Source organism: Rana temporaria, chromosome 4 (assembly GCF_905171775.1).
Source record: "Rana temporaria chromosome 4, aRanTem1.1, whole genome shotgun sequence".
Taxonomy (NCBI): domain Eukaryota; kingdom Metazoa; phylum Chordata; class Amphibia; order Anura; family Ranidae; genus Rana; species Rana temporaria.
The window spans coordinates 55,338,327-55,352,475 of record NC_053492.1 but is presented as its reverse complement, the minus strand read 5'-3'; positions in this window follow the sequence as shown (position 1 = coordinate 55,352,475).

Here is a 14,149-nt window from a genome sequence, read left to right as displayed (position 1 = left end):
ATTTACCTATAAAGGGAGCTTCGCTCCGTGAACCTATCTTTACCAATAATCCATATAATTTAGTGATAGTGCCCTTAGTGTTCTTAGATTTACAAATCTTCTCGAGTGGAGTAAGTTCCGCCTCCGTCCGTAATGGACGGGGGAGGTGCCTCACAAAGTGATGCAACTGGGAGTAATGCCACCTATCCAAGTTCCAAAAATCCGTTTTGGATCTCAGATCTTCATAGGTCATTATCTCTCCCTCTTTAATAATATCCCCTAAATATACCGTGTCAACCTTAATCCAATTCCCTCCAATTTTATTTTCCCCTGGTGCAAAATAAGGATTTTCTTTAAGGTTCATTAATGGGGAATTAAATTTACCCTCTATTTGTGTCAGGGTCTTATCCCACATTCTTAAAGTGTCCCGTGTTAAATCATGTGTTTTGTGGTCTAGTGATCTGTGTTGTGCAGGGATCCAAATAATATTATTCAAATATTTACTAGATAGTGCTTTCTCAATTTGCACCCACCTTTTATCCTTCCTATCCCGTGCCCATTCTACAGCACGTGCTAAAACCGCCGCCTTATAGTAACTTTTAATATCCGGAACTGCCAGACCGCCGAGTGGCTTACCCTGTTTTAAGATAGAGAGGGATATTCTGTGCTTCTTATTTTTCCAGACATAGTTTAGTAACAAGGAATTAAGAATTCTCAAAAATTGCTGAGGGAGTGTTATGGGGAGTAATAAAAATTTATAAAGAATTTTTGGGACTACAACCATCTTCAGCATATTAATGCGTCCGATCCACGAAATGGGTTTATTAACCGTTCTTTTTAATTCGCTCTTGATCTCATTTAGTAAGGGAATATAATTTATTTTGTACATCTTCTGGGTTGTATTGGCCAGTTTGACTCCTAGATACTTTAATTCTTTGGTCCAGGGGAACACACAGATCTCCTTGACCCGACCCACCTCCTTTTTGTTTAAATTAATATTCAGAATTTCAGATTTAGTTTCGTTAATTTTAAAATTAGAAATGGCACCATATTGTTGCAACACTTTGGAAAGCTTTGGGATAGATTTGGCCGGATTGGTTAGATAAAACAAAATATCGTCGGCAAAAGCCGATAATTTATGTTCCTCCCCTTCTACTCTGACTCCATTAATGTCAGGGTCATTACGAATAGTAGACAACAGAGGCTCTAAAGAAAGAATAAAAAGGAGGGGGGACAGGGGGCATCCCTGCCTTGTCCCATTTTTCATCTCGAAGGGGTCCGATAGTGTCCCATTAATTTTTATTTTTGCTGAAGGGTGATGGTAAAGTGTCTTAATCCAGCGGGACATCCTTTTTCCTATTCCCATTGCATTGAGAGTCTCCATCATGAGCCCCCAGTCTACCCTGTCAAAAGCTTTTTCAGCATCAACTGACAGGAATAGACCTGGGGGCCCATTCTGCCTTATGGTCTGAAGCAGGAGGATAGCCCTGAGACTATTATCTTTGCCCTCTCTGTTGGGCACAAATCCTACCTGGTCGGGGTGAATCAAAACGTGCATGGCCCCTTTTAATCGCCCCGCCAGAATCTTGGCAAAGAGCTTAGTGTCTGTATTTAACAAAGAGATAGGTCTGTACGCCGAACAGAGAGAGCTATCTTTCCCTTCCTTTAAAATTATTGCGACCATAGCTGCAGAAGCATCCCTGCTGATTTCAAATTCAGATCCTAGCCCGTTGAAGTATTTGCACATCTTTGGGATCAAGATGTTGCTAAATCTCTTATAATACTGGGAGGAAAACCCATCCGGCCCCGGGCTTTTACCCCCCGTGGTGGAATTTAGAGCTTCTTTTATTTCTTCTTCAGTTATGGGGCGGTCCATATTTAAACTTTCCATCTCCTCTAAACTAGGAAGTCCTGCCCTGTCTAGAAATTCTCGGATCTTCCCCTCCCTTTCCCCTGCCTGCCACCCTGGATTTTTTAGTGTATAAAGTTCCTCATAATAATTTTTAAAAGTATCCGCTATTGCTCTATTTGCGTGCACCATGTTCCCGTCTTTCCTTTTTATTTTTTCGATATAGTTTCTAGCTTTCTTTTTTTGAGCCATTTTAGCTAGTTGCTTGCTTGGTTTGTTACCCCATACGTATCTCTCTTTAGAGATACAGTTAAGTTTATTTCTCGCTTCCTGTTCCATGGTCTCCTTGAGGGCGTCCCTCTTTATTGTTAAGTTGAGGTATGTTTCTTTTAATCCCTGTGCTTTATGTTCGCGTTCTAATGTCTCTATCTCTTTAGTCAGGGTGTTTGCTTTACTTTTCAGCTCTTTTTTTTTTTTAATGCCCTCCGCAATTAGAATTCCTCTAATGTAGGCTTTGTGTGTCTCCCAAAGGGTTGCGCTGGTTATCCCTTCTGTATCGTTAGTGAGGAAGAATTGTTTTAATTCCTCTTCCACCCTGCTTGCCCCTCCTTCATCGCGAATCAGGCTATCATCCAGGCGCCACACCGGCCTCTGTCTCTTTTGTGTGGACAATTTAATTTTCATGGAGATTGGCGCGTGATCTGACACCGTCATAATTCCTATGTCCGTTTCCGTTATAGAGTCCAGAAGCCTGTGATCCGCCAAGATGTAGTCGATTCTGGAATACGTTCCGTGGGGGGGGGAGTAAAACGTGTAGTCATGTTCCTTAGGATGAAGAATCCGCCAGGCATCGACTAATTGGTGGTCATGAATCTTTTGTTTAATTCTTTGTAGAGGCCCTTTTTTTGTCTCCCTCCCACGGAACGTACTATCCTCTTTCGGATCCAGGACGAAATTTAAGTCCCCCATCAGGATCGTATAACCCTCGGCGAAGTCTTTTAACTTTCCCAGAATTTTCCCTAAGTATTGGGTTTGATGAACATTTGGGGCGTAGATATTTGCTAAGGTATAGACAATGTTGTCAATCCTTACCCTAAGGAATATAAATCTCCCTTCTGGGTCTGTCTTCCTTGCCTCTAGGGTAAATCCAAACCCCCTTGAGAACCCAATTGCCACGCCCCTAGCGCGTTTCGAGATAGAATCCCCATAAAACCAAGTGGGATATGCGGATGAAAAAAGCTTAATATTCGCCTCTATGGTTAAATGGGATTCCTGAATAAACACGACATCCGCTTTAAGTTGTTCAATCTCTGCGAGGACCTTGAGTCTTTTAACTGCTGAGTTCAAACCCTTAACATTGTAGGATAGAAATTTTACTTCAGTCATTATTCTATGCCTTGATCATTTCTTGATGATCTGTCCGTGAGATTCCTTGGGAGCCAAGTTCCCTTTTCCCTTCCCCATCCCCCACCCCCCACCCTCCTCTCTCCCTCTCCCTCCCCCCCTACCCAGGCCAATACCTCGCCTCTGAACCGAAGGGATCCTTGGTACCCCCTACCCATCGGCTTCTATGGCTGAGGTGGAGCTCCTCTACGCCCCTCCCACCCTCTTTTCTCCCGAAATTCCGGGGACTTGATCTTTAGTGGGTGGGGTAACAGATCTGCCCTCCCCCCTCCTCCCTCCACTCATCCCCCCCCTACCCCACCCCCTCCCCCCAGTACCGGATAGTATCCCCAAGGACCCATCCCCCAGGACCACCCTGGGGGTCGAGCGTCTTTCTACTAGCTATTCCTCCCATCCGGGCAAGTCCACCTCAGGCATATCGAATTTACGGCAAAATCCCGCCAGGTCCTCTGGAAATATTAATTTAGCTGACACCCCTTCCTTATGGCCTATCAAACAGGCCGGGAATCCCCACTGGTAATTAATATTACGTGCACGCATCTGTTCCAATAAGGGTTTTTGATATCTTCTCCTGGCCAGGGTTTCCCAGGCCAGGTCCGGGAAGATCTGAATCTCAGTCCCAGCATAGGATATCGGCGTTTTTTTTCTCAGTTTTCGCCAAATCTCCTCTTTATGTTCAAAATGTCTGAACCTAGCAATAATATCCCTATGCCAATTTCCTCCTCCCTCTCTGATCTTTCCCACCCTATGGACCCGTTCTAATTTGAGGGGACCCTCCGAGGCTTTTTCGAGGAGGGGGAGGAGCAGGTCATCGAGAATTTTTCTCAGGTCTTCGCCCTTCTCCTCCTTAATAGAACGTATTCTTAAGTTCTGCCTTCTGTTACGGTTCTCTTGGTCTTCTATTCGATATTGCAACCACCTCTGGTTTTGTTTCAACGACAGATGTTGGTTTTTTATTTCAATAAGGTCAAGGTCCTGCTTTTCAATCTTTTTCTCGGCTTCCTCTATTCGTTCTAACACGTGATGTAAATCCGTTCTTAATGTGCCGATTTCCTCTCTTATTACATTCTCCAACCTCCTTAACATGGCCTCCATTTCTCCCATAGTGGGAACGTGAGACTCCCGGCTAATGTCATGCATTTGACTGGTTGCTTGTTCTGATTCAATTGAAATGTCAGCAATTGGGGTGGCCACCTCCCCCGCTCCCTTTTTCATTGTCCCTGATTTTTCCATCTTTTTTAACTGACCTGGGCTCTTGGTACTCCCGTCCGGAGTCATGTAATGTCTGATCGTACTTGTGGAGGAGGTCTCTTTAGGGATTTTCGGGGCCGCCCCCCTAGTTGACCTGTTCATATTATATTTTTTTGTCTGTCTGATGCGTTTCCCCAGTTTGAAAAAAAAAAAAAAAAAAGGAAGGAAAGGAAAGATGTTTTGACCCAGCAATTCCGGACGACCTTAAAAGTTGAGTATTTCTTTAATTTCCCACATACATTTGGGTAAACTCATAAGGGAGGGGTTGCGTACGTTTTACATCCAAGGTAATACTACCCCCGTTTGAACCAGCCTTCTTTAGATCGTCTTCTATAGGGATCCAGCAATCTTTCCGCAACGGCACAACAACAGGCCGAGTAGGGGGGCTATATCTCCTCCTCCCCCTTATATGCCACTTATTTCCTTCTTTTTCTTATTTCTTCTCTCCTCTCTTATAGGACCCCTCCTTTCTCCTTCTGTAATAACCCGAAGCCACAAAATCAATTGGGCTGTTACGCCCTGTGCCCTGTTGTTTACCTCTGCTCTTAGGTTACTAAATGTCCCTCGGGCTTTCCAGCGCGTCAGTCCAACATTCCGGGCCTGGCCCGATGGGGGGGGTAAAAAAGAATAAATATATAAAAAAAAAAAAAAAAAAAAAAAAAAAATATATATTTCTCTGATTTTATCTCTTGTATGCCGATCAAGTCCCCCAGTAATTTCGTAGAGGTCTGCGGAGGTAAGTGAGGTATCTCCTGGGTGACTAGAACTTGCCGGCTAACACCTAAGTGGCGGTTCCTATAGGTGCGTGTGGTATGCAAACCTATAGGGCATAGATTCTTATGCTCCTCTATTATAGGAAATTTTTCTTTTCCTTAATCATATTCTTTTGTTTTTGGTAGACAGCCAAGCTTAATCAGAGCATTATGCATATTTAGTTAGATTAATGTAAACCTCTGATGTTTGTCTACAGTATCTAGTGCCAAGCTCCCAACCCTGGGTGCCCTACCTGTTTTTTTTTTTTTTTTAAATATATATAGTTTTTAGCAGAGGTAGGTACGGTGACACCAGGGTGTCTGATTTTTAACCGCTAAGTAACCACATTGAAGTCCACGTCTAACAGGGCTATATATATTTTTTAACAGAGGTAGATACAGTGACACCAGGGTGTCTGGTATTTAACCCCTATGTGACCGCATTAAATTCCATGTCAAACAGGGCTGAAAATTTTTTAAACCATCAGCGTTTAAACTCTTGGGGAATATATTGAGAAAAGGTATATATAAGAGAAAAAAAAAAGGAAAAACCAAGTTTGCAAGACACTTTTATGACGTTTGAAGTGTAACACATAGGGTAAATAGCTAAGTTCCACTTTCTCACCCTGTCTCCGCTGCTTGGGCTAGGTCCAGATCCACATGCTGCCTTCACAGGGTCATATACCAAAGACAAAAGGGTTAATATTACCTTATTCGCTGGTCTTCTTTGCAAAGGAAACTTTTGTTTTTACCCTTTCCTTTGTTCCTCCTGGAGCCTGGGTTCCCAGGGATCTGATCCGAGCAGGAGGGGGGGGGGGGCGGGCGGCCAACCAACGTCCCCCAGCTTGAAGCTAGAAGCCTCTCAGCTGTTCCCTCCTGGTGAGCTTCCCCTGCTGCCGGGGGGGGGGGACGGTGGGGGGGCGGAGGACGAGAGAAGATTTCCGGAGAGCGGAGGAGGTCAGCGTGGGCTGCTGGGTGAACGGACTATCCGCTCGGTGATCGCCTTCCCTGCGAGGCATCCGCCATCGCTGGAACAACGCCGAGGTCGAGGTCCCTCCATCCCTCGCAGCCTCAGACCCGTGGCGCTTGCAGCTCCTCCCTCCGGCGTGCGTGCGTCACGTGCACCACGCCATCCCTTCGGGCGCCTCCACTGTTTCTAATGCCGATTTTAGGGATTTTGTGCAGTCCCCCAAAAAGAGTAAAACATCATCAGCGTATAGTGCAGTTTTTTCCTCTCCTGCACTTCTTTGAAAGCCCTGTATATCGTTGTTTCTTCTAATCGTGATGGCCAATGGCTTGATTGCCAGCGCAAAAAGGAGAGGCGACAGGGGACACCCCTGTCGTGTTCCCCTATCTAGCTTAAAGGATCGGGAGTATTCGTTATTAATTTTAATTTTTGCGCTTGGGGCATTATACAACGTTTTTATCCAGCCAGTGAAGGTGGAGCCAAAGCCAAATTTTTCCAAAACATACCAAAGGTAATCCCACTCAAGGCTGTCAAATGCCTTGGTGGCATCCAAAGTCAGAACCGCTTCATCCCCTGCGTTCACAATTGGCGTTTGTAAGTTCAAATATAGTCTTCTGATGTTAACACTAGTTGATCTATTCGGTATAAACCCGGATTGGTCTGGGTGGATGAGTTGCTGAATGTATTTATTTATCCTGGCTGCCGGTACCCTCGCCAGTAGCTTGACATCGAAACATAATAAGGATATTGGTCTATAAGAGGCTGTGTCCAATACATCCTTCCCTTCCTTCTGCAGGACTATTATAGTAGCTTCTGACATTGATGCGGGCAGCCTACCCCTTTCTAGGGCCCCATTTAGCACCTTAAGGAGTTCTGGAAGCAATACTTTACTATACTTTTTATATATTTCTACCGGTAAACCGTCTGGTCCAGGGGACTTCTGATTAGTCATTCCTCCCAGAGCCTGTTGTAACTCCTCAAGGGTTATTGGGGTTTCTATGGTCTTTCTATCTTCTTCTTGTAACACTGGTATTTCCATTTCTCTTAGAAACTCGTTTATACATGTTGTCTCGTCCCTTTTTGTTTTATATATCTCCTGATAGAATACCTCAAATGTATCTAATATCACGGGCGTCTGTGAGGATATCTCACCCCCGTCTGTCCTAATTGCCGGTACATTAGAGGGTGCCGAGTTTGTTCTAGCTAATAATGCCAGTGTATGACCTACACTTTCCCCCTCTGCAAATGTACTCTGGCTCTGAAATAAGCGTTTATTCTCGACCCTCCTGTTTATTGCCATCTTGTACTCCTGCTATTTCTCAAGCCAATTTTTTTGTTTAGTCAAAGAGGGGTCCTCTACGAACTGTTTTTCTGCTTCCAAGACTTCTTTCCTAATTTTTACTTCCCAATCCCTGGAGTTTTTCTTTATCTTGGCAACCTGTTGTATCAGTAGCCCTCTGAGAAAGGCCTTCATTGCGTCCCAGACCACCTCCACCGGTGCTGTCCCCGAGTTAAAATCAATAAATTCTCTCAACCCTGTAACTACCTCCTCTGGGTCTCCCATAAGTTCCAGCCAAAATGAACTTATTTTCCAGTTATTTATCAGGCGCTTCCTTCCTATAATCAGAGACAACACCAGTGGAGAGTGGTCTGACACCCCTCTTGGATAGTAGGCTATTTCATTCACCAGCTGTACACTCGCCCCATTACCTAGGGCCATGTCTATCCTGGACAGGGTAGAATGTGAGCTCGAGAAGCAGGAATATTGTCGTACCTCTGGGTATCTTGCTTTCCACATGTCGCACCACCCGATTTCCTCAAAAAATTGGTTGAAGTGTCCTTCCCCCCCCCCTATCTCCCCGCCCCCCTGGTGGGAACCTATGCTTTATTCTATTCAGGGTGACATTAAAGTCCCCTCCTGCTATTATGGGAGTGTTATCCTTATTTGTTGCAAATTCTATTAGTTTGTACAGGACCTCCATATTGAAGGGTGGTGGAATTTTGATGTTGGCCAAAACGTATGGCGCATTCTCTATTAAGCAATATAGAAATATATACCGGCCCAGTTCGTCTATCTTGAGCTCCTTGCATGCAAAAGACACCCTCTTTTTAACCATTATACTCACCCCCCTTGAGTACGAGGAGTGGACTGAATGGTACTGATATTGATATTTTCTATTTGTTAATTTCAATTTTGTTTCACTTGTTAGGTGGGTCTCTTGCAGGCAAATTAATTCCACTCCATGTCCGTCAAGCATGGAAAAAACTGCAGCTCTTTTGACCGGATCACCCATCCCCCGAACATTCCAGGAGCCAATTTTAAGTATTTTCGGCCTCATAGCCCTAGAGCCCATATGTAAACACAAACACAATATGCCCCCATATCATCCATAAGCAGAAAGTATATGACCAATACAACACCGTTTAATAAGTTTGGAGGGGGAAAAAAAAAACCTCCAGTTTGGACAACAGGAAAGCCCCAAAGGGCTATTTCCTGCTGAGCAAGCCAATAGCGTTTCCACCATTCCTGGAGAGGGAGGGGGAGCCAGGGGAACACTTTTGCCCCCATGGCTTTCTCCTCTAACTGGCCTCTACCCTCTCCTCCCCTGGTCTGAAAAAAGAAGAAAAAAAAGAGAAAGAAAAAACATCCAAAATTTACCTAGTTTAAGTGCATTTTTCCAAACAAATGTGCATCTCTTAGCTTTCTTAAATTTCCCCTTCCCTCTCCCTCTCCCTCGTTCCTTAAGTGCATTATTAAGTGTGCAAATCAAATTGTTATATAAATGTGTCCTTCCCTGCCTCCCTCCCCTTAACCAGCCCCCCCTTTTGTCTTGCCTTTCTAGGCTTACCCCCGGAGCTATACTTGTGACCCCTACCTGTCTTCCCACTCTCACACCCCCCCATCTGTACCCCCGTGTGAGCTCCCCCCCCCCCATACCCCCATCCCTCTCTTCTATACATATTACAAAGAGGATATAGTGCCCTAATTCTAAATAATATCAAATTTCAAGTAACAAGTAATTACTATTTCCATCCCTTTGTGTGTTTAACTAATTTTAAAATATTTACTCTTTCCCGCCTCCCCCCCCCCCCCACTCTACTCTGTATCCCCTTCTTTTCTTTATACTTCTGTACGATTTTACAATTTTTCAGTCCTTATGTTCTATCTGTGTTTTGTATTCTTCAAGCCATTGTGCTACTTTTCTTGGTGAGTCAAATAATTGTCCAGTTGGTGTAATTATCCGCAAACGCGCTGGGTACAATAATGCATATGTAATGTTACTTTTTAGGATATTGCGTTTAACTGGTGCAAACTCCGCTCTTCGTTTGCTTAGTTCAGGTGAGAAACCAGGGTACAGGGAGATACGCGACCCTCTGTAGTGAATTTTGCCCTTCTCTCTTGCCTTCTGTAAGAGTGTCGCCTTGTCATTGTAGTTAAGCAGTTTCAAAAGTAAGGGTCGGGGATGGCCGTCCTTTAAGGCTCTAAACGGAACTCTATGAGCCCTCTCTATCCCAAAAAGGGGTGAAAAAACACTTTCCACGAAAATCTCTCTGAACCAATCCTCAAGGAAACGTATTGGGTGGGTGGCTTCATTCACATCTTTGCTAGGCTCAGAACTCACATCTTTTGGTACTTCAGGCATGCCCACAGGACCCACAATGTCACTAGGTCCTGAACTGGCTTCCCCTTTTCCCTGTGATGCCGTAGTCTGCTCCTTTTGGCCCCCCGCATTAGTTCTGCCATTCATCATGTCCGAAAACGCATAAGCTTTTTTAACATTTGTATATGTCTCACATTGGCATGCTAAGTGACCTAACTTTTGACAAATGTCACACACCCTAGTTGCCCGACATTGTGTTGCTTTATGCTCTCCTCCACAAAATCTGCATCTCATCCCAGGTTTACATTCAGCCTTAGTATGGCCATATTTTAAACAGTTCCTACAGTTCATGGGTTGACCAGAGTAGACTAGGAACCCTCTTTCTCCTCCCACTGTAAAAACTGCCGGAGGTCTCTTTACACCGCCAATGCAACTGGGATCATCTTTAAGACGTGCTACAAACCGGTATTTGCCAGACCAAATTCCGTATTTATTTTTCACTTTTTCTCCTCCTCTTAGTTCATCACAATATGTAAGCAAAAACGCTCTTACCAAAGATATATCTGCAAATGGGTTATAAAGATGTACCGTTATTACTTTCTCTTCTTTCTGAAACATTGGAAGCGACTTAAACTTTTTCACCACTTTATCTTCACTCCTTGCACTCAATCTTTAATAAACATTCCAGCAAACCTCAGAGGAAGTGAAAGTTACATCGTAAATCCCTTGAGAAGGGAAATCTTGAAGACACTATCTCGCTCACCTCTACATTAAGAGTCTCCTTCAACAGATCCACGACCACCTCATGGACAGTGACTTCAGCTCCTTCCTTTACTCGCAAACAAACTGTATCCTGTAGCTCATAGTTGGCCATTCTGCTCACGGCAGGAATACGATTTCCCCAATCCCGGAGGAGCCGGACTCTAAATATGCAAATCAGGAACGCTCTTAAAAGTTCAGACCTGAATATGCATTTAAATCCAGCCGATCTCCACTCATACACACTAGACAGCGACCTACCCAATAGCGGCAAAAAATGCAACCCTAGGGAAGCATCTTAAGGCCGAGTAGGTCTGGTGCCAGATGTTACCTAATGACTCAGACACAAGATCTTTGCCAAAAGGCCGAGAAGCAATAACCCAATTATTCTCTGTTCCGAGCAAGTGGTTTTCCGGCCTCACTGGAGGGCTCACTGAGAGTTGCCTGTTTGCCTGTGCCCAGCACTCACCCTTCCCCCCAGTCTAGGCCAGCGACGCCCGTCTGGCTGCGGATTCACACCTAACGTTGCAGTCTCCTGAGTTCCTTCTTCCTTGCACACACTTGCTGATGTCCCCCTTGCCTGAAAGAAGCTGCGCAGCTTAACTTTCACAAACTCCCACCAATCGCTTACCTTTCCGAAGAATCTCTTTTCCTCCGTCCGGGAGGCATAGGCCTCCCAGAGTTCCCCCATCAATTCCTCATTTTCCAGCAGGGTGCTATTCAGCTTCCAGGAACCTAGTCCGCGGGCAAAGCCCTCGCCAAGTTCACCCCGAAAGTGAATAGCCCTGTGGTCAGAGAAACAGCAGGGGATCATGGAGAACTCACGATGCTTGACTGTTCTTGAAGTGAGCACAAAGTCAATCCTGGAACACACAGATCTGTCAGGTCGGCACCACGAATAGTTGACGGTACCTTTCCCTATGGATCCCACGGAGTCCTGTAGGGAAGCCTCCGAGATCATCTCCTTGAGCAGCCTAGATGTAGCATCAAGTTTTGCGTAAATGCTGGAGCTGCGCCCATCCTCTATCGGACAGTTGAAATCACCGCCGATCACTACTGCTCTGATGGTGACGAGTTGTGTCCTCACGGTCTGGAAAAGTTCCAGCCGCACACTCTTATCTGGGGGGCGTACACGTTGATGAGCCTAATTGGCTCTCCCGCCCACGAGCCGTCTATGACCAATACACGGCCACAGACTAGCTTGTGGATGGAGTCAACCGTGAAGCGCCCGCCCCTCACAAGAATGGCAACCCCTGTGGATTTACAATCGCCACCCCCGGACCAGTAGGAGGGACCAAGGGTCCACTGAGAGGTCAGATGTGTGTACCTTCTCAAGGCAGGAAGGGCGCACTCCTGAAGCATGTAGACATCACTCTCATGAGTTGTAAGAAAAGTCAGCACCGCTTACCTTCTAGAGGTATCCTTGATACTCTTCACATTAATGGAAAAGATTGAGATCTAAGCCATAATGGAAAAGGGTATGAGGTCTAGTCAGCAAGCGGCCAAACTTACCTCCCCGCAGGGGGGGTGACTCCTCCATTTCCTCAGCTGCCTGTTCTGGGTTATAACCAGCTCCTCCAGGACATCGTCCATCATCTTGTTGAAGTTGTTGACGGTGGAGTTAGGCACGGTGTCTGCCATAATCTCCTTGTCTTTCTCTCCTGTAGACTCTAGGTCCTCCACTACTTGCCCTGGTTCAGCGCTTGCGTGCTGGACTTCGTTGGGCTGTTTGGTGGAGGCGGCGGGTTCCTCTGCCGTTGGGCTCACAGGCTTCCGTTTCCGGCTTCCTGTTTGGCCACTGGCAGGGGTGGAAGGGGGAGGGCGGGGAAGTCCTCCATGGAGGACAGGTCCGGGGTGGGTGGGGTCTCCTCTGGCACAGAGGGGGTGGGTGGGGGTGGGACAGGGGCAGACTTACCTGTGGCCTTTCGAGGCTCACTTGGCTTCTTCACTGGTGGCTTCCTCCCGGAGCTAGAGGCTGGCTTACCCTGGATCAGGGCTCCAGCGTAGGTCCTGGTTCTCTGGGGGCATTGCATGAAGACATGCTCTGCCAAACTGCAGAGGTTGCAGGTTTTGGACCTCGGACAGTCCTTGGTCTCATGGCCTGAGACCCTACAGAACCTGCAAGAAAGCTCTCTGCAATCCTTACCTTGGTGCCCAGGATGGCCACATCTGTTGCAGTTGTTGGGCATCCCGGGGTAAAAAAGTAAGCCTGCGGAATATCCCAGGGAGAAGCACGGCTGCATGTGCTGCATTTCCCCCTACGGGTCTTTCCTCAGCTTGCAAAGGACAGACCACTTACCTATCCGGAAGCCGTTGGCATCGAGGATTTGGACTGGGTCCTTCACCATGGTGCAGAACCTCCTGGAGGTATGTGGCTATGTCCTTGCCTTGGGTATGGGGGTTCCTCATGGCCACCTTCACCCACTTTTCATCCCGTGTAATGGTGTAGTTCACGCTGAACTTCCGGAAAGGGGATTCAGGGCCACTGGTCTTCACCATGTCCCAGTATCTTCTGCACGTTTGGAAAGACACAAAGGTGATGAAGAAGGTCCCTCTTGCGAAGGACTGTACTGAAAGTGTTTCCGCTTTGCTAAAGCCCTTCTCCAGGATCATCTTCTTTCCAAAGATCTCCGGGGTTATGTCAGGGACTCTACCGTTGCAGCACAACCGTCTGCTTCATCCAGGGCTCCAAGGTTGGCAGCCCGTCTGCAGGTGGGTTCGGCTTCACTGGTCTCGGTTGACTGACGCCGGCCGGGGTAGGAGTGGAGGTTGAGGCAGCGACATTCTCGGGGGCCTTGGAGGAAGTGGCTGGGGCAGGGATCTCCTTCATCACATCGGTCTTCTTCGTCTTCTTGGTCCTTTTTTCAATTTTCTTCACACTTTTCCCAATTGTCGAGGAGTTTGGATGTCGCTTCAGGAGTTTCTTTGGCGGCTTCCTTCTGGTTCCTCGATGTCTTCACTCTTATCGTAGCCTTTAAAAAAAGGCTCTAGCATCTACTGCCGGAAGGTAGTAATGCGGAGTGGGGGGGGGAAAGGGTAGATCGAAAACTCATTCCAAGTGGGGGCTAAGCCTATGCCCAATAGCAGCAAGTAGGTCAAGCTGAATTTAATCAACGATCCTACAAGGCCGAGCAGAGGGTACCCCACAAGGACCAATTGGCTTGGATAGATACAAATGGTTCTCAATGTCCTAGCTGTGAAGCAGAGACACCCCTAAAGGCTATAGTCGATTTTTTTTTCTATTGAAAAGCCTGTGGCGTGTAAAACACAACCCAAAAACTTGACCCGGTGCAGGAAAAAATGTGCACACACATAAAGAGTGAAACACAAAAAACTGTGACGGGTGCATCTTCAAATAGTCCTCCGAAAAGGACCCAGCTCTGATCCCCCGGGGCGTTGGGCTCCTGGCAGGGAAAAGAGTAATCTGTGGTCCATACAGCCGAAGCCATATGGGACTCAACATCCTCGGAAGGTTTGCCGAAACAGAACCCTCCTCGGTGAGGCTCCCCCGAAGGGAGACCCCATGAGAGCAGGCGAACTAAGCCAGAAGGCCATGTCCACCCACTCCCAAGACTTTCAGAGCAGG